This window comes from Hemicordylus capensis, chromosome 2, assembly GCF_027244095.1.
Source record: "Hemicordylus capensis ecotype Gifberg chromosome 2, rHemCap1.1.pri, whole genome shotgun sequence".
NCBI classification, from domain to species: Eukaryota; Metazoa; Chordata; class Lepidosauria; order Squamata; family Cordylidae; genus Hemicordylus; species Hemicordylus capensis.
In genome coordinates this window covers 335,315,580-335,335,885 of record NC_069658.1, presented here as the reverse complement: position 1 = coordinate 335,335,885, position 20,306 = coordinate 335,315,580, and the positions used below count along the sequence as shown (strand labels likewise).

Sequence of the window (20,306 nt, the reverse complement as noted above, 5' to 3'; positions counted from 1 at the left end):
AGAAGAGCGCTAGAAGAGTTGCGCTAGAAGAGTTGCCCGCAGCTCTGGCCGGGCCCACCACCCACCGCGGCTCCGGCCGGGCCCACCACTGCCTCGCCCGCCTCCCCCTTCAGCTTCCTCGCCTTGCCCGGCCAGGCCCGCTGCCTCGGCTCTGCGGCCACCATGGCCGCCCACAGCCTGGCCCACTGGTTCTCCTGGGTGTGCTGCCAGGACCAATCAGGCGCCCCCTGCATACACGGACGCCTTTACGCGTGCACCACGCATGCGCAGAACACCTCCAAGAGACACAGACGCAGGTACCTTAGGGTTTTATTATATAGGATGATGATGATATGGTATAGTATGGTATGATATGATCTAAGAGAAGGGTGAGCCTTTATCCACTGTTTGGATGGGCAGGGGAAATCTCTCCAGAGGTGCACCTAGGTAATTTTGGAGCCTGGACCTAAGGCTTTTGGAGTGGTCCTCCACCAACACAAACAGTATTTTCAACACGTTTTTAACCTGACCACACCACCAGGAACAAACTAAAAAGGATTTCTGGAGGCCCTGGACTTCGGCCCCAAAGTCCAGGGATAAGAGCACCTCTGAATCTCCCTCAAGCAAAATATGTGCACATTTTGACAATTGGTTTTGGGGCTGGGATTCATAATTCTATTCGTCTGTTTTTCTTTTTGAGGAGAGGATCATTAGAGGGATTATTCTGTATTTCAACAGCACCGAGCCGAACCAAAATCTGTCCCTGCAGTCTGATTAACAGGTGCAGCTGCCTGAGGGGAAGGAAGTACTGCATCTTGGGGCGGCCGCGGGCGGGCGGGTGTGTGTGTGTGTATGTGTGTGTCGGTGGTAGTACAGTCAAGGCAAGGACAGGCTTCTGTCTCTCCGCTGAGCGGGGGGCGGCGCAGCTCAGGAAGCGTACTGGCCGAGCCATTTCTTGCTCGTTGTGTCTGTGTTGTGAGTGTGTGCGCGTACGCGCGCGCGTTGTGTGTGTGTGTTTGTGTAAAAGCCGCGTGTGACACAAATAAACTCAGGCGGAGGCGGTGGCAGCAGCAGCCCTAGAGGCAGGAGGAAGGGGGAGGAGGTTGTGGTAACGGTGGTAGCAGAAGAGGAGGAGGAGATTGCCGAGCGGTGGCAGCAGCGGCGGCGGCTCCTGAGCATCTCTGCGTCCTTCCGTGCCTGCTGCTGCTTGCTGCTGCTGCTGTATCCCCCGCCCAGCCGCAGAGGCCAGCAGGCAGCATCCTCACATCTACTGCCAGGTAAGCGCGGAAGATCCCCTGTTTTTCTCACCCGAGGGTCGTCTAAATATGCGCAGTCCGCTCTCTGCATGGCTGACAAGCCACCATCGAGCACGCGGCGGAGGGCCCGGCGATTGCGGCTCCGGGGGCGGGGGGAATTGCCTCCTGACTTGATGGGCGAAGAGTCCGAGAGAGCTGTGGGTGCCTGGGCTCTGATGCCCGAAGAAGGAGCGGGGGGTGGGGGGATGGATGCTCAAACGAAGGGCAAAAGACGCCGGTGCAAGCTGTGTGGTCCCTTTCGGGGACAGAAACTGGGACTCTCCCCTCTCCGCCCCATTCATCCGCTGCCTGGTTTCTCCAGGCTGGCTGACCTCGGGGATGGAGGAGGTGTTGCTCTCTCTGATGGCGAGAATCTAGGCAGTGCTTTGCAGGAGGTTCCCTCGGTGCAAGATAGGAGGCTACCGGCTTTGAACCGAAAGTGACAGCTTTGCTGAAGGGCGGCTCAGCGTGAGACTGCAAAGCTCTGCCATGATTCACCCTTTCTGCAACAGGCTTCGAGCCAGATCCTGGGATTGTTGCTTTTCCTGAAAAGGAAGGTGGAGGGGAAGCGGGACGGCAGGAGAAGCACTAGCAGGTGCTGCCATTCTACGGTGGAAAGAATCTGGGCCCAGTTGGACCAAAAGGAAGGATTTTACGATTTGATATCCCACAATGCTTTGAGGTACCTGCAATATTCAAGGCCTCCTTGTTTATTATAGTGCACCAAGCAACTACCATGTGATCAGGCCTTCCTGATGTTCTGTATGGAAAATGTGATGATCCCTAAAATTCTCGGTAAAATTAAATGCATTTTCAATCTTTCTGAACAAACAGATTGGGTTAAATTAAGCAATGGCTTTGGAGATCAAATCCTAGCTTGCGTGTCTGCACAGCAGGCCAATAATTCAGTCATTATGTTGGATTTTTGTTTTAGTTGGAAAATTAAAGGTGTGGTGCATTGACACAAATAGATTTGGATGTGGGAGATTAATGGAAAATTATCAAAGGGAAATAATTTGGATTCACAGCAAGTATGCACATTGTCAAAACTGAAAAAGATGACAAGGGGGTAGAGGTGAAGAAATGAATAATAAACAGACCAAGGAAAGAGCATTTTTTCCTAGTCATACTGAAAGAAGGAAGAGGTTACAGCTGTGGGAATTATGAACATCAACCTTATGGAATTAGAGGTACTGCATGCCACTAAAAATATATTTTGGATACCACTATAATAAACCAAGCTTGATATTGTAGTTCCTTCCTCATGTCATTTAACCTCATATCCAGATTCTGTCCTTGAGAATACTTTAAAACATCATACAGCAGCTTTTGTCTGAGTCAAACTTTTGAACCCACAAGGTGTGAGTGGGTTGGAAATGAGTTAGCTAGTTGCTAGTGCCAAGAGAGTCCCAAATGACAGAAGATGAATGGGTTTTGCAGAGGGTTGCTGTTTCATAGCTAAGATCTGTGAGAACAATGAGAAGAGCAAGCAGAAGACGTGGATGCACTTTTGTGGAGATGCTCTGTGCTCTTTGTAGTAAGTATCCACTGGGAGCTTACTACAAATAAACACAAATTTGGAGTTTGCAGAGGAAAAGGATATTGCTGTTAGTGATACACAAGGGCCCCTGGGCCATCTGTTGCTGACGTGGTAGCTTGGAGCTGTCGGATTTCACATCACAAGAATCTCCAGTAATTTGGTTAGATTTAAGATTATTAAACCACCATCTGACCTGTTGACTACAGGAAGGGGAAAGACAGACTTTCAATTGACAGGTGGTTTTCCTAGCCAGTCTCATGAAAAGGAAGAATTGGGCTTATGAGTATATAGTAGTTCTTTGGCTGATGAAACTTATAGATCATTGACCTCAACTATTTTTAAACCAAGAGCCATCTATCACAACTGGTCTCAAAGTGGAAGCTTCACCACATTCTTACAGATTAGAGTAATCTGTAAGAATTATGTTTAATTGTTAGCATGCACATTTGTGTATGATACCTTTTTTCTTGCAGTTTTGTTTTGCTTTCCTAGGATCCCTCCCAGGTCCCCCATCCATTGATCTGTTTAGCCTCATAATCTCAAAACAAGAGTTACAATCCATTATTTAAACTTGGGGAACCTCTCCCACAAGAATGGCTTCAAATGTTGTATGTGGAGATGAGGTCCAAATGGGACACTGGGCAAGCTAATGTACACAGAGACATTAGCTACCTTTAGGGAGATGTTGTGCACTTCAAATGATTTGACACTAATTTGCCATCTGGTGGCTGTTTATTTACCACATAGGAACGCTGTGTTGACTCCTAGTCATCTGTAGTGTAGTAATGGGGAGGTGAACATTATCATGCTTGCACAACTATGCAGGGAAAAAGCAGGATGATTAAAGTGGCCACATGGCCAGTTTTTAAGCATCTACACACAGAATATGTTCATTTGGATCCACTATCTGAAGACTAATTGTGCCAAACCTCAAGGTATTGCACAGTATCTTCTGCTGTAACATACTTATCTTGCATCAGGTAAGTAAGCTCAATTTTTTCCTGATAAGAACATAAGAACAGCCCTGCTGGATCAGGCCCAAGTCCCATCTAGTCCAGCTCCCTATTTCACACAGTGGCCCACCAGATACCACTGGAAGCCTACAGGCAGGAATTAGTTGAGGGCATGCCCTCTCTCCTGCTGCTACTCCCCTGCAACTGGTACTCAGAGGCATCCTGCCTTTGAGGCTGGAGGTGGCCTATAGCCCTCTGACTAGTAGCCCTTGATAGACCTCTCCTCCATGAAATTATCCAAACCCCTCTTAAAGCCATCCAGGTTGTTGGCTATCATGACATCTTGTGGCAAAGAATTCTACAAGTTGATTATGTGTTGTGTGAAAAAGTACTTCCGTTTGTTGGTCCTAGATTTCCTGGCAATCAATTTCATGAGATGACCCCTGAATGATCCCTGAGAAATCCTCATCAAGCTTTGTAGACAAAAGGGGAGATTTTCAAATGATTTGGCTAATGATTAATTATTCTAATGATTAATGTCATTACTGAGCTTTGTTTTCTTTCATCAGAAGAATGAAATATTTTAATAGTTGCTTTGATAGTATAGCTGCCATATTCTAGCAACTAAGATTATTCATAGGATAACTGTAGTTCATCAAGTTGTTATGAGAATGAATAGCAAACAGAATTAAGAGTATAATTATAAGATTATATTAAAAAATAAAGGGTTTTATTTAAGCTGTGTATATAAAAGGGTTGTTGTAGATCAGTAAATCAGAAAATGTATGCACCAGCTGCCCCAGCTTGAGTTATGTGTCATCGTTGTCCAAAATACCATAGGCAATACTGTGATATCTAGCCATGGACTGAGTTAGGACTTGGGATACCTTTGTTTTCAAGAGTTAGCTGACTCTTATACATACCTCTACGAAAACTCAGCAAGGTGGATGCATTTTCCAGAAGCATAGCAAAGGGATTTTGCAGCAGGAAGAATGGAATGAGCTTGGTAACGTTATGAACATAAGAACAGCCCTGCTGGATCAGGCCCAAGGCCCATTTAGTCCAGCATCCTGTTTCACACAGTGGCCCACTAGTTCATCTTCCACCACTTTTTTAAAAGGCTAGATGAGTGTCCCCGTGCTGGGGTTGTGCAACAGGGAAATGCCCATCCTCTAAAGCTTTAAAAGAACCCAGCACTTAAAAACTCAAATGGTGTGGGAGAGAGCAGCAGGTGGGTGGAAATATTTTGGGGTTCTTGTTTATTTCTGACATTTCTACTGCACCTTTCAATACAGAATTATAATCAAGGTAGCTTGGAAGCAATAAACAGCAGTGAACAACAGTAAAATCACACAATGATCTAAAACAGGTTTACAAAGTTCAAAGCATCAGTAGCATTAATATCCTTAATTTATTTGACAAGAAGAAATAATGACATGAACAATAAATACATCTGTCTTGTTTGCAGCCACAATAGAAAGAAGTGCCTTGATTGCACTCAGCAGCTGGGTCACAAATTCACAGATTTTATACTTTACAAAAAAAAAAAAAAGATTGTCAACATTTTGAGACAAGGACTAGACTTCTTTGTAAAGCACCATGCACATAGATGGCACTAAATAATAATAACAGTAAAGAATTTCACTAGCCGCTATGTTTCTGAACGAAATACAAAGTGCCGGTTATTATCTATAAAGCCCTTAGCAGCTTGGGTCCAGATCTCTGTGGTGAACCCTGTCGTCTATTAAGATCATCTGGAGAAGTCATGGTTGCTGCTGGCTTGTTTGGTGGCGATTCAGGACTGGGCCTTCTCTGTGGCTGCTCCGGGGCTTTGGAATATGCTCCCTGTTGAAACAAGACTATCTCCTTCTCTGTTTGCTTTTAAGAAGACCCTCAAGACACACCTGTTTTCTCAGGTTTTTAATTTTAAATTAATTGTAAACTATTTAATTTGTTTTTATCTTATGAGATTGTTTTTATTCATTTTGTGAAATATTAATTGTTTTTACTCTGTTTTACATTGGTTGTGTTTTAACTCTGTACACGACCTAGAGATGCACATATCAGGCGGTATAAAATATAATAAATTAATAAACGATCAAGCAATAATAAACAACCTGATGGTCTTGAAGGTCACAAGTCCTATTCATGTTATGTTCAACACACATATAACCTGTGGACAGTATATTCTCATACAGAACTGTATGCAAAAACAGTTACTAACTCATTATGTGCAGTGCATGTACAGTAGTACACTTCCTGTCTGCACCTTGCATCTTAGAGGACCTACACCCAGTTTCACTTTGAAAATGAACACAAAAACACTCATTCACACAAAAACATGTATATGTGTAGAGGTGCTTGTATACATAGACAACTTCATGAGTGAATACAGCTATACAGTCTCTGGATTAGCCATGTTCATGCATTGCATTGTATGTGCATATAGGTGTCTGTACAAATGTACATGAGTTTGTTGGAATGATAATACATGGCCCGGTTCACACGTAACAGGGAACTGGAAGTCCCTTTACCTCTGGTTCCCAAACCCGAATGTGCAAACCGGGCAATTGCAGTTTAAAAAACAAATGTACCCAAACTGCATTTTGACACTTTCGGTTTGCTCTAAGTTTCCTTTTTCTCTGCCTCCTATTTTCCTTTGCCAGCATTGCATATGAACTCTGGCATGCCGTTTCACTGCTCTAAAACCGGAGTTAAGGGAGGAAGCTCTTCCCTCGCTCTGGCTCCTATTGGCTGTGCAGGCTGTCCTTCAAGAAAGAAGGAAGCCCACTTAGCCAGCTCCTTGACCTGACCTGAAGAGGCTGAAGTTCTTCTGGTCCAGTCTTTGTGTAAATTTGCAACATGCCTAAGGTTTAGGCACATTGCTTTGCAGAGTTGTTTACAAATATCTCCCTGTCTGTGTCTTCTATTGCTTACTGTGACTGACTAATAGTAGCAAATTTCAATTTCTTTCCTCTCTGTGAAACAAAGCATCGGCATACGTTTTGTCTATAGTTTATCTTTAGAGAGCTGTGTGTTCAGATTGCTGGAGGGCATGCAGAATGCTTAGCTGGCTTTTCAGGTTACCTGGCTGTGGTGGGAGAAGGACACATTGAGGGTATTCTCACGATTGCAGAAAGCAGGTGGGGAGGGTGGAGGGGGAAGGCTGCTTCTATCTCACTTTGCCCTCAGATGACTGAGCCACGGGCCTTTGGCATTCCTCCCGTGTGCCCAGATGAGTAGTGCTCCAGGGGGAGCACAGAGTGATATGCAGCCAGAACTCATTGTTCTGGTCGCCGCATATCCCACAATGCATGGTGCATGGTGCATTTGGAGATTCCCCCATCTCTGTGTCTTCACATGATACCTGGCAGTGGGTTAAGGGTGTGCTTTCACTCTTAACCTTTGCTAACAGCTGGTTTTAGTAAGGGGGTCAGGCTGCACAGGAGTGCCGGGAGCTGTGAGGATCCCAACACTTCACACGACCAGCCTAACCCAGGCTGGGCTGCCCTAGCCTGCATTAAGCTGGTTGTGAGAACAGCCTCACAGGAGCAGACTCCATGTACAGTATCTCAAGTTTGCCCCACCATTTAATCCTCACAACAATCCTTTGAGGTAGGCTAGGCTGAGAAATAGTTAATGGCCGAGATCACCCAGTGATCTAACTGAGTCAGGGCTTCACTACTGAGTGAGGGCTTCAACCTGGATCTCCCAGTCCTCATTCAACAACCTAATCACTATACTACATTGGCTTATGGGGCAGTTAGAATCTTCTTCATTTATTTTCTGATATGTAGGAGGATATACAAATACATCCTTTTGATTTGTATATAAACTAGAGGCTTTCTTTAGCTTTCTTACTGAATAACAGCTTGGGTTTAGGGGAATCCTTCTGCGCCACTCCTTCTGCGCCCCCCCTTCTGCCCCCCCCCCGGCCATTGCTAGCATAACATAACAAATATAGCCAAAAACCAAACCAAACCATGATATTATGTTGTTCTGGAATTATTGATCTGACTGAGAGTTTAAAAAGCTGGAAATACTCCAGTTTTTGCAGGACAAATCCTATCTATCTATCTATCTATCCATTTCATTTCATTTCATTTCATTTCATTTCATTTCTATCCCACTCTTCCTCCAAGATGCTTTCTTATTTTTATCCTCACAGTAACCCTGAGAGATACATGACTGACTCAGAGTCACCCAGTGAGGTTCATGGCTGAATGGGGATTCAAACGCCAATCTTCCCGGTCATCGTCCAACACTCAAACCACTACACTATGCTGGTGTTCCCATTGTCCGATGGCTATTTTAAAAAAAGATATAATACATCAAATGGTCCTATAGAACAGTTACTTTCCTTTGTTGAGATGATTCACAGCCCTTTGAGTGATTTAATCTTTGAAAAATGTGTATTGCTTAAAGGAAATAAAAACAAGTTCGGATAAGTAACGAACATCTCAAAATTGATTTAGAATTTTTTATTCTAAATGCACACAGAAACATTTCATCAGCAATTTTTGGTTTAATTAGGCTTTCTTCATTTTGGTGTGTTTATGTCTATGTGGCTTTGTTTAATTCCATGTAATGTATGGAATTAAGTTTTATTTTGTGCATTTTTTTCATACTATATAATCAACTAATCAGAACTTATATAAGCAAATGACACTGTCCCCAAATGTTAAAGAACAAATATAAAAGCAAAATGGATATTTTGTCAACTGAGAAAGTGATAATAGTTGTGTAAGTATTGAAGGTGATATTTCTTTTCAAGTGCAAAGAGAGAATCAGTTTAGAAAATGTTTGTTGTAAAGCACTTGTATTTTCACATATAGGCCTAGTTCAGACGTAATGAAAACCATGGTTTCCTAGTGTGTGAACAAGGGCATGTTGTTCAACATGTAATGCTGAACTGTGGGTCAGTTCCGCACCCCCACCTGCTTCCCAGACGTATCCCTTCAGAGGCTCTCTGCTGTCAGTGAGACTTCAGAGAGGTGGGGGAGCTGGATGTGAAGGCAGAGGCGTATCTAGGGAAAATAGTACCTAGGGCAAGCACTGAAATTGTGCCCCCTGTCCAAACATCTGACACTCATATTTCAGATAACTTTAACATAATATCAGATGAAAAATACAAGTCTGAAGGTCACATACAAGTCACATATCTGAATATGTGTACAGTGACTAATATATTAATTAAAAAATAATAATAATTACCTGTAGCCCCTTCACGGGGCTTCCTAAAGGCCATTGGGGGGGGGTGTCTGCAGAGGTTTCCTCCCCCACCCCCCGCTGGCCTCTATGGCCTCACAGGGACCATTTGAGCATGTGTGGTGGCCATTTTTAAATTTATTTTTTTTAAAAATGGCTGCTGAAAACAAAATGGCCACCACACATGCTCAAATGGCCTCTGTGAGGCCTGGCATGGCCTAGGGCCTCACAGAGGCCATTTGAGCATGCACGGTGGCCATTTTTTTCGGCAGCCAATTAAAAAATTTTTTTACTTTTAAAAAGTGGCGCCCCCCCCCTTCAAGTGGCACCCAGGGCACGTGCCCTGCCTGCCCCACCCTAGATATGCCCCTGTGTGCAGGCTTCCTTCTTTCTTGAAGAACAGCCTGAAGACCAAATAGGAGCCGGAGCGAGGGAGGAAATTTCTCCCTTATCTCTGGTTTTAGAGCAATGAAACTGTGTGCCAGCATTCGCATGTAACGCTAGCAAAGGAAAACCAGAGGCTGAGCAAAGGAAACTTAGAGTGAACTGAAGGTGACAAAACTCAGTTTGTGGAGGAAAACCATGGGTCCATTTTGTTTTTTTAATGGCAGTTGCCCTATTTACACATTCAGGTTTGGGAACCGGAGGTGAAGGAACCTCCAGTTTCCCATTACGTGTGAACCGGGCCCAAGTTTCTGAAACCCAGGGGCTTGCATAGTGCTCCTTCCCCTCTTCTGCTCTTTCACATGTCCTGGTAACATTTCCTTTGGCATGGAGGACTGTAGATCTGTTTTATTTGTGCATATGACAGATGCTAAGGTTTGGAGGGAGTGTTTTCTAGGTCGGAATAAAAAAAAGTGTGAGGGAGTTTTAATTGTTAATGTTTCTAGTTTTGTTTTCCTGCAATTTGTATCTTAACTCATTTGCTTGAGTTATCTTACTAGTTTTTCTGTAGGTATCTTTCTGTGATGCACCTGCGCTCCTTCCCTCCCCCATCTTCTATTCTGTGGTACACTGTGGTCTGGAATGCATAAACTTGATTGTGTGGGTGGAAAAATCATGCAGATTTGTTTATATTTGCCGTTTTGTGTGGTTTATGCAACCCTGATAGCTATAGGTCTTCTAGTAGTCCTTCCATGGGCTGATTAGTCCCTACTGTTTTTTGAGATAAAATAGGCATTGGCTACGCTCTGTCAGGTTGTGTTTAAAAAAAATTGGGGTGGGGGGAGGTGGGCAGCCACAAGAGCTAGCAACCTGATTGTCAGGAGCACCAAATTCGGCTGTTGCGTAGTGTGATCATAGAATGGATACACAGCTCTGGACAATATCATTCCATAAGGGCCTCTTCAGCTGTCACAAAATCAACAATGGAGTTGTCTTAGGCTGATGTCTGGAGCACTTGCTCCTTGTTAAACACGAGCAGCTAAATCTATTGATCCCCAAAGCAGTGACTGCACATTTTTGAAAGCAGTTGCCTAGGCTAATTGAGTAGCTTGTCCATTTTCATCAGAGAGCAAGTGCTTTCAGACAGCAGAAGTTCAGCCTAGCATAGCACTGATTTTACTGAGAGAGTTGCTGATTTAGGCTGTTTTTGTGATATCTGAACAATACTTTTTATAGTCTTCATGGGCCAGAGAGAAGAAATGAAGTGTTGGCTGGAAAAATATTTTTAAAGACACACATACGTCAGCATCACTCCAGATTGTTTTGAGATACTCTTTTCTGTGTTTCATTGTTCAGTTAGAGGCAGACAATTTCCCATGTGAAAGAGAAAACATTCTCTTGTGCAAAAGTCCCCTTTTCATGCTTGCCAATACAATCCAACTCTGATCTAGTTACATGGTGAGCATCTGCATTGGGTTGCAACCGTTGAATGTCAGGCATGACAGTGCAGGAAGTGTTGCACCTATAAATGAACCACAAAGGGTGCAGTTTATTTTCCCCTCATCCTGTTTTTCTTTGAGCACTTGCCCTGCCCATTACAAACTCATGTGGCACAAGTGGCTACCGTAGACCCCATGGTGATCATTTGATTACTGTCCCTGTGGCCTATTAGATTGGGATGATGATGGCATTAACTGGCAGCTGTTCTTGGCTCACATCAAAAAGTGATCTTTTTGACTGATCTACCATTACAGAAACAAAATCACTATTTAGAAATCATGAACTAAAAAGGCAAAGATGTGTAAACCTTTTCATGTGATCAGTAAAAACCATGCTATATAGAGTTGCCCTTGCAGGCCTATCTATCTATCTATCTATCTATCTATTTATTATTCTAGCCTGCCCTGTACCTAAAGGTCGCAGAGCAGGTTACAATAAAACCAATATAAAACATAATTAAAATACAACATCATAAAATCAAAAATACAGTAAAAAAAAGACAGTGCCTGAAAGGGGAAGAACCACTACATTACTAGTCAAAGGCCAGGTGCGTTTTCACCATTCAGAGGTGCATCTTCACCATTCTCCTGAATGTGCACAATGTCAGAGCTTGGCGCACCTCAGAGGGGCACCATACTTAAGCTCAGATTTTGAAGAGCAACAGTCTCCAATCGACACCATCTGGAATCTATCCGAGAGGTAGGAGCGGAACCACTGTAAAACAGTGCCTCCCACCCCCAACCCCCTCAGACGTTCCAGAAAGATACTATGGTCGATAGTATTGAAAGCCACCGAGAGATCCAAAAGGACCAACAGAGTCACACTTCCTCTGTCCACTGCCAATTGGAGATCATCCATCAGGCCGACCAAAGCAGTCTCCACCCCATAGCCCGCGCGAAAACCAGTTTGAAATGGGTCTAGATAATCAGTTTCCTCCAAGACCTCCTGGAGCTGAGAGGCCACCACCCTCTCAATTATCTTGCGCAGCCATGGGAGGTTGGAAACAGGCCTATAATTGCTCAACTCGGAGGAATTTAATGCAAGCTTCTTTAGAAGAGGTCTAATGATTGCCTCCTTAAGACAAGGAGGCATCCTGCCCTCCCTCAGAGAAGCATTTATGATTTCCACCAGGCTGTTTACAACTACCTCCCTGCTAGATCGAACAAGCCATGTTGAACAAGGGTCAAGAGAACAAGTGGTAGCCTCACCGCTCCAAGCAGCTTGTCCACATCCTCAGGAGTCACAAACTGAAACCGATCCAGTTGAATCGCATAAGAAGAGTTGTTGGGCACCTCCAGCTCAGACATCAAATTGATTGTGGAGTCTCCATCTAGGTCAGCCCGAATCCAAGAGATTTTATTTGCCAAAAACTCTTTAAACACATCGCAGTGGGTAACTGATGACTCCAAATTCTGGATCAAGGGAGGGGGGGCAGATACTAATCCCCTCACAACCCTGAACAACTCCGCTGGACGTGAACTCGCAGAGGCAATACGGGCAGAAAAGAACCGCCTCTTTGCCGCATATATTCCCTGAGCATAGATCTTTAGATGTGCTCTATGTCGCAATCTGTCAGATTCGAGTCGAGTCTTTCTCCACTTGCGCTCCAGTTTGCCTACCTTGCCGCTTCACCCCCCGTAGATCTTCCATTTACCAAGAGGCCAATTTTGAAGCAGGTCGGAGGGGACGCTTAGGAGCAATCGTGTCTACTGCCCTGGTGAGCAAGTTGTTCTAATTCTCAATCAGGGCTTCAACAGGATCACCAGCAAAAACAACATTAAATCCTTCCAAGGCTTCTTGGAATCCTGCTGAATCCAGTAACCTCTTCGGGCGGACCATTCTAATAGGCCCCTCTCCCCTGCAGAGGTGGGAAGTGGTTGTAATCCCAACCTTAACCAGAAGGTGGTCTGTCCATGACAAAGGGGAAATCACAAGAGTCCCCACCCACAGAACACCACCCTGATCAGAGTAAAAGACCAAATCAAGCGTGTGGCCTGCAGTGCGCGTAGGTCCAGAGACCACTTGGGATAGGCCCATAGTTGTCATGAACTCTTGAGCTGCCCCGGACAAATTGGTCCCGAAATGAACATTGAAGTCCCCCAGCACCAAAAGTCTGTGAGACTCCAACGCAAGTCCCGTGACCAAGTCTGTGAGCTCAGTAAGGGACTCGGGCAGCGGGGCGATCGGGACACCACCAGAAGTCCCAATCTATCCCTGGTCCCCAAACTTAAGTACACACATTCAATATTGTCCGATACCCTAACAAGGACCCTGGTAAGGGAAATGTCATCCTTATAGATCACAGCCACTCCACATCCCCACCCATTTCCCCTCACCTTCTCCTCTGCAGAATATCCTGGCGGGAGAAGCTGGGACCAAACTGGACCACTTGCTTTCCCCAACCAAGTCTCAGTAATACATACCAGGTCGGCCCCTTCATCCATAATCAAATCTCAGATGAGCTCTGGCTTAATTTGGACCGACCTGGCATTGCAGAGGAGCAAGATGAGGCTATGTGGGTTGTTGGCAATGCTCCCTGAGGTCAAAGAGCTGGCAGGACAGCCGGAAGGAGAGACAGCTATTAAATTTCTGACTTCCCTTCCCCTGGAACAGCCTGCTGACCTGCCAACTTTACTTCTTCTATTCCCCACCACCACCGGAATAGCTGCCCCACATTCAATGAAGGCGCCCTCTGTTTCCCCATCTCCAGGCAGACCCAAAAACATTACCCAATCTCCATGACAAAGCTGGCACACTTACTGCTGCAACTCCTCAAACAGTCAAACTGAATAGAACAGAGTGCAGCCCAATCCTCAGCCCTACACCGAAGGCCGGCACCAAAGGCTAGCCCCCTTTGGCGGCCGGCTTCGACGGCCGCCTGCAGGCTGGCCGCGCCGCCAGCTGTGCCGCCTGCCACAGCCCTTCACTTAAATAGCCCCCAGAGTCCTTCCTTTCACAAAGGACCCTGGGTAGGGCTGATGTGAGCACTCAGTGCCTGCAGGTGGTGAACATTGGCACGTGAAGGAAGGGAGGATCCCAGTTAGGCAGCAGATCTGTGCTAGGCTCAGTTGGTCTGTCCAGCAAACGAAGGGTGGGGAGGAGTAGCTCCAAAGCTCCCAGCTGTCCAACAAAGGAGGCTTGATAGTAACAAGCCACAGCTCACCTCCTCCAGTCTCCCTCAGATGCTCCTGCCCAGCCCTTCCCTTAAATAGCCCCTAGAGTCCTTCCTCTCACAAAGGAACCTGGGTAGGGCTGGGTAGTTCTGTGTAGGGCTATATCGCCCATGGTTTTGTTTGGCTTTTATTATGCTGCATATCAGCCAAATGTTCTTTAGATATTTTCATGAGTGGTCTTCCTGTTTCTCCAATATAGAATGCTGCATGTTCTGCACATGCAATTTTATACACAACACCCTTCACCTCATATCAACCCACATCCTCCACACAGATAGAACAATCCATCCCTTCACATCTATTATCATACAACTAGAATTAACTAAATGTTGTTTTAAAGTTTTAGGTTCTGTACAAACAACATTAGCTTTAACTCCATGTCTACTCAACGTTTTCTGTACCTGCCTTGCAAATCTCTCTGTTACAAAAGGTATTTTTAAAGCCCGCCATCCTTTTACAAACTTTATACCCCTATTCCTACTTAGTGGAAGTTTATAACCAGAAAGTGATTTTACTAGAATGTTTCATTTTTAGCATGGCTCACATTATATGTATTATAGAATAACTGTTACTCAGACACATTGGCCACAAACACATTAGCCACAACAATTTTTTAAAGGCATTCCCCAAATCTCTCCAAAGTTCTATAGATACAGCAGATCATGTTCTAAAGTGATTTCAGTGTGCATTCTCCTAACAGAGAAAGGGCAACAGAAAATGTCTTTCCACCCACTGTCCAAGAGACAGGGAGAACTAGGGGAGCAGATGCTCTGTGCTGGATCAGCTAGTAATTATTTATTTATGTATCTATCATATTTGTGTACCGCCCCATACATATGTCTCTGGGCAGTTTACAGCATAAAACAAATAAAACAAACATTAAAACAGTTTTAAATCACAATTCTAACGTAAAAAGCATAGGCGAATAAATGCTTCTTTAAGGACTTGTTAAAAGCTGTCAGAGATGGGGAAGAGAGTGCATTCTAAAGGTCACAGAGAAGGCCCATCCCAGAGTAGCCACCAGACAAACTGGACTTTGGCTGAACTGCAGTTTCTTGCCCCTGGTAGATACTGGATGTTTGTGTGTGAATGTTGCTAGATGTAACCAGTCTTCTACCTACAGGTTCTGAGTACTATAGGAAAGCAGGAGGGGGGATTTTTATTAATAATTGCCTTAATGTAAATGTTGGAAATTCTCTGTGGTGAGAGAATCCCTTTCTCATTATAGCAGAGTGCACAGAGGCACAACACAGTGGAATTTAGTTAGGCATGCGTGTATGCTGAGAGTAAAGTAACTTGGAGCCAATTCATAGTTTCAGATCAATATATAAGGCATTTATTAAGGAACTCCATTCTAGATAGGAAAGTGAGGAGTTAGGATCTCTAATCTATCTATCTAGCTGGATGCAGATGGATTCTGCATCTTCTCTGCACACATGGTGCAGGGAGAGGGGCTTGCCATGTTGCAAGGTAGAAGGGCAGGTAGGGAAGAGAGGAGAGGAAGAGGAAGTTGATCCCTGAGATTAGCAATCTACATATCCAAAGGGATAGTGACAGAGCAGTGGAGAAGGGGTGACCAATGTCTTGACCCTCTAGCCCTCTGACTCACTAGTCTGTCCTCCACTGTCTGAGACAAGAGACAGCGCAAAGTCCTTTCACTTCCAACAGTAAAGACAATTTGGCAAGGTGCTTGTGAAAAGCGAAAAATTTGTAAAAGGTTTCAGCAGCTCCTTGATAATAATCATCCTCAATGTCCTGTATTATACCTGTTAGTGAAAACCCACAAAATGGAAAAACATCCTGGACCAAATGTACAGTCAGAAACAATTAAAATTAACCAATGATTTCAGGTTGTGATGGCCATGCAGACTGATTTAGTTGGTTGATTGTAACTATATTATCACCACTTTTGGATTATACACAATGTAGACAATGAAGGGGCAAGACAGAGGGACTATTCCCACGATCAGGCGAAATTGGGCTTGGGGAGCCTAGCCCTATTTCACCTGATCATGGGAGGCACCTGGCCCACAGGCGAGCCCGGTGGCTTCCTGGCGATTAACCCACCAAACTACCCCTCCCCGTAAATTAAGTGAGCGTTCTACAAACCTGTTTTTTCTAATTGTGAGTAGACCCCCAGCCGGGAGGCTTAAAAGCAGCCTCCCGGCTTGGAGGTCTCTCCAGTATGCCCTGCACACTTTCACATGACATACTGGAGCTACCGGGGGCCGCACGGCCCCCAAACTCCCCAGCCCTGGCCGGCTCCATGACAGAGCCAGCAGTTGCCAGCAGAGCCCAGGGAGGGCTCATGGATCATCTGCAGGGAGAGCGGGCTTAGCCCGCTCTCCTCACAAAACCCTACATGGCTCTTCTCCGTAATCGTGAGAAGAGCCTCCGAGTCTTATATGGTTATTGGAAGAGAATAGTGATGTCATTGACTAATGTGGTTTTTTGATTAATGATATTAAAGCATTGGTTACTGTATGCTTGCAATGTAACACTTTTCAATTTGATGGAAGGTACTACAGGTGAAACTCGGAAAATTAGAATATCGTGCAAAAGTCCATTAATTTCAGTAATGCAAATTAAAAGGTGAAACTGATATATGAGACAGACGCATTACATGCAAAGCGAGATAAGTCAAGCCTTAATTTGTTATAATTGGGATGATTATGGTGTACAGCTCATGAAAACCCCAAATCCACAATCTCAGAAAATTAGAATATTACATGGAACCAAGAAGACAAGGATTGAAGAATAGAACAATATCGGACCTCTGAAAAGTATAAGCATGCATATGTATTCAGTACTTGGTTTGGGCCCCTTTTGCAGCAATTACTGCCTCAATGCGGCATGGCATGGATGCTATCAGCCTGTGGCACTGATGAGGTATTATGGAAGACCAGGATGCTTCATTAGCAGCCTTCAGCAATTCTGCATTGTTTGGTCTCATGTCTCTCATCCTTCTCTTGGCAATGCCCCATAGATTCTCTATGGGGTCAGGTCAGGCGAGTTTGCTGGCCAATCAAGCACAGTACACTGTATACTTTTCAGAGGTCTGATATTGTTCTATTCTTCAATCCTTGACTTCTTGGTTCCATGTAATATTCTAATTTTCTGAGATTGTGGATTTGGGGTTTTCATGAGCTGTACGCCATGATCATCACAATTATAACAAATTAAGGCTTGACTTATCTCGCTTTGCATGTAATGCGTCTGTCTCATATATCAGTTTCACCTTTTAATTTGCATTACTGAAATTAATGGACTTTTGCACGATATTCTAATTTTCCGAGTTTCACCTGCATGTACAAAGACAGGAACTAGCAATGGGAAATAGACTAGCACCTTTATTGGCTATTTCTTACATGAATAACAATGAGAGAAGGAGCATCAATTCTGATGTAATTCTGTGTGGAGAGTTAATATGTACTAAAGCTGATTTGTTCTTACTATGCATTTAAAATTATTAGTGTTTTAGACTTAATAGTTCAGTTATTTGTATATGTTGTTTTGTTTTGTATTTTGATATGGTCTTTTATGGACTAATCAATAAACTTATTCATATCCATTCACTCTATAAAAAGTACATAGATAATTTGATTATTATTACTCCTGCTGAAAAGCAGGCAGATGAAATATTTGAAAAACTGAATAAGGGAGGGAGTATAAGATTCATGAGCGAAAAACCAAATGAGGAGGGCTGGCTTCCTTTTCTAGATATGGAAATAGAATTAAGAAATAATCATTTAGAGACAAAATGGTACAGAAAATTAGCCAAAAAGGACATTTTATTAAATAATCAGTCAGCACACCCCAAAATAGTGAAAATACAAACTATGAAAAATGTGATAAAGATGGCAGAGGATGTCTCCACAGTTGAACATCAAAAGGAATCTAGAGAGAAAGTTGAAAATCTAATTAGGTAGAATGGGTATGAATTGCCTGTTTCAAAGAGTTGGAGAAGAGCTAGATTCATTAAGGGTTTGCAAGTAGGGATGTGCACAAATTGATTTTTTAAATTCAATTTGTGCCCCAAACAAATCACCTCTGATTTGTTTTGTATCCAAATCTACCCACTCCAAATCACCCCAGATTCAATCTGTATTTGCTGTGATTCAATTTGGATTCAGACCACTTAACAAGGTCCCAGGGGCCCCAGATTTGGGTGGTGGGTAGGTCCCCATGGGTTCCACCTACTGACCAAATTTCAAGGCAGTGGGACACTTGGTTGATTTTTAATGATTTTTTTTAGTTTTAATTAACTGATTTTGAACATTTCTGCCATAGGAAACAATGGGGATTCAAAGTTGCCACATCCTAAACCTAAAACGGATCCCCAGCTTTCATTTTTTTTTAAAGCTAAGTTCTAGCCCTTGTAGAAGTGGAGTTATGGAACAAAATGAGTAGTCATTTTTCAAGTGTTTGGATTCTTTGGTGTATAATAGCTTTTCCTCATAAATAATCCCTATGAGGATTCATTGCACACCTTCATTTCTTCTGTTCATTTTGACTGTCACTGGACAGTGCCAACTGTCAACTGCCATTTTATTGATTTGATTTGCATATTTAGCATATTTCTATACCACCCAAAACACAAGTGAAAATGCAAACTATGAAAAATGTGATAAATAAATGTGGAGAGCTTGTCTCCACAGTTGAACATCAAAAGGAATCTAGAGAGAAAGCTGAGAATCTAATTAGGAAGAATGGGTATGAATTGCCTGTTTCAAAGAGGCAATTCATACCCATGTGCCAACTACACCCCTCCCCCCACCTGCAAGGCAGTGGGGCACTCATTTTAATTTTTAGGAATGTTGAAATGTTTAGATTCTTTGGTGTCTAATAACTTTTCCTTCATTTCATCTGTTCATTTTGACTATCATTGGACAGTGCCAACTGTCAACTGCCATGTGTCAACTACACCTCACCCCCCCAATGGGGTACTAAGTTTATATTTTAGGTATTCTTGAAGTGTTTAGATTCTTTAGTGTCTTCATCACGCACCTTCATTTCTTCTGTTCATTTTGACCCCACTGCTTTGCAGGTGGGGGTGGGGAAATGGCATCTCATGTTCTAACTACTCCCCAAGCCACTGGGTACTCAGTTTATTTTTTAGGAATTTTTGAGGTATTTAGACCCTTTGGTGTGTAATGAATCCTCATAGGAATGCATTATGAGGAAAGGTTATTATACACCAAAGAGCCTAAATACTTGAAAGAAATCCTAGAACATAAACTGAGTAGTATCCCACTGCCTTGTGGGTGGGAGTGGGGTGTAGTTGGCACATGGCAGTTGACAGTTGGCACTGTCGAAAAGACAGTCAAAATGAATAGAAGAAATGAAGGTGTGTAATGAAATAGGAATTCATTGAGGGAAAGTTATTATACATCAAAGAATCCAAACACTTGAAAAATAGTGACCACAGATTTTGCTCCATAACTCCACTTCTACAAGGGCTAGAGCTTAGCTTTTTTTAAAAAAAATGAAAGCTGGGAATCTGGTGGAATTAATAGGAGGGATCAGAATCTCAAATAGATTCGAATTGAATCAGGCACGATTTGATTTGCACCCGAATCTAGCCAATGGACCACAGGGGTGATTAGTTTTGTCTCCAAATCACCTGAATCAGCTAAATTCGGGTACAAATCGATTTGTACCCACATCAATTTGCACATCCCTATTTGCCAGTACTTAAAAAACCATTCATTACAGATAGAGTTGCATGGCAAACTCACAGAATCCTGGAAAGACAAGGAATTAAAGGGATTGTGGTATGTACAACACCAATGACACTTAAACAACTGTTAGTCAACTCTAGATTGTATAATAGGAGATGTGATGTACAAGATTGTGAAATTTGTGAACAGGGGGAAGGAAATTGTGGAAAGAAAGGTGCAATATATAAAATTCAATGTTTAGGTTACACTTCATTCTATATTGGGGAATCCAGTAGACCACTGAAAGATAGATATAAAGAACATCTAGCAGATATGAGGCATTGTGCACAGAGAACAAAACCCTGGTCAGTGCATATGAGGAAAAAGCATGAAGACAAAATAGTGCCTACTAAAATATCAATTTTGGAGATTGAAAGGAACCTACAAAGGTGGAGAATAAAGGAAGCATTATTTATAGAGAAATTGAGACCTGACATTAATGCTTGGGAGGCACTGGCTGATGCCATAAGGTTTATTAGCCTTTAAGAAGGATCAGGTGATTCCCCTGCTCTTTCCCCCCACCGCCCTGCTCATTATCTCTCCACCAGTCATGG

At 43.5% G+C, this 20,306-nt stretch overlaps 1 protein-coding gene across 4 annotated transcripts in view; it reads left to right on the top strand.

Annotated features, from left to right (window-relative positions):
* The first annotated feature begins 851 nt into the window (after positions 1–851).
* CYFIP2 (cytoplasmic FMR1 interacting protein 2) overlaps positions 852–20,306 on the top strand; it is a 110,086-nt gene continuing 90,631 nt past the window's right edge. For 3 of the 4 annotated variants that reach the window (XM_053293954.1, XM_053293955.1, XM_053293952.1), the window contains exon 1: positions 852–1,256. The gene's annotated coding sequence lies outside the window, so the exon portion shown is untranslated. Of the gene's footprint in view, positions 1,257–1,827; positions 1,957–20,306 lie in introns of those variants that run through there. The other variant, XM_053293953.1, reaches the window with a different exon arrangement.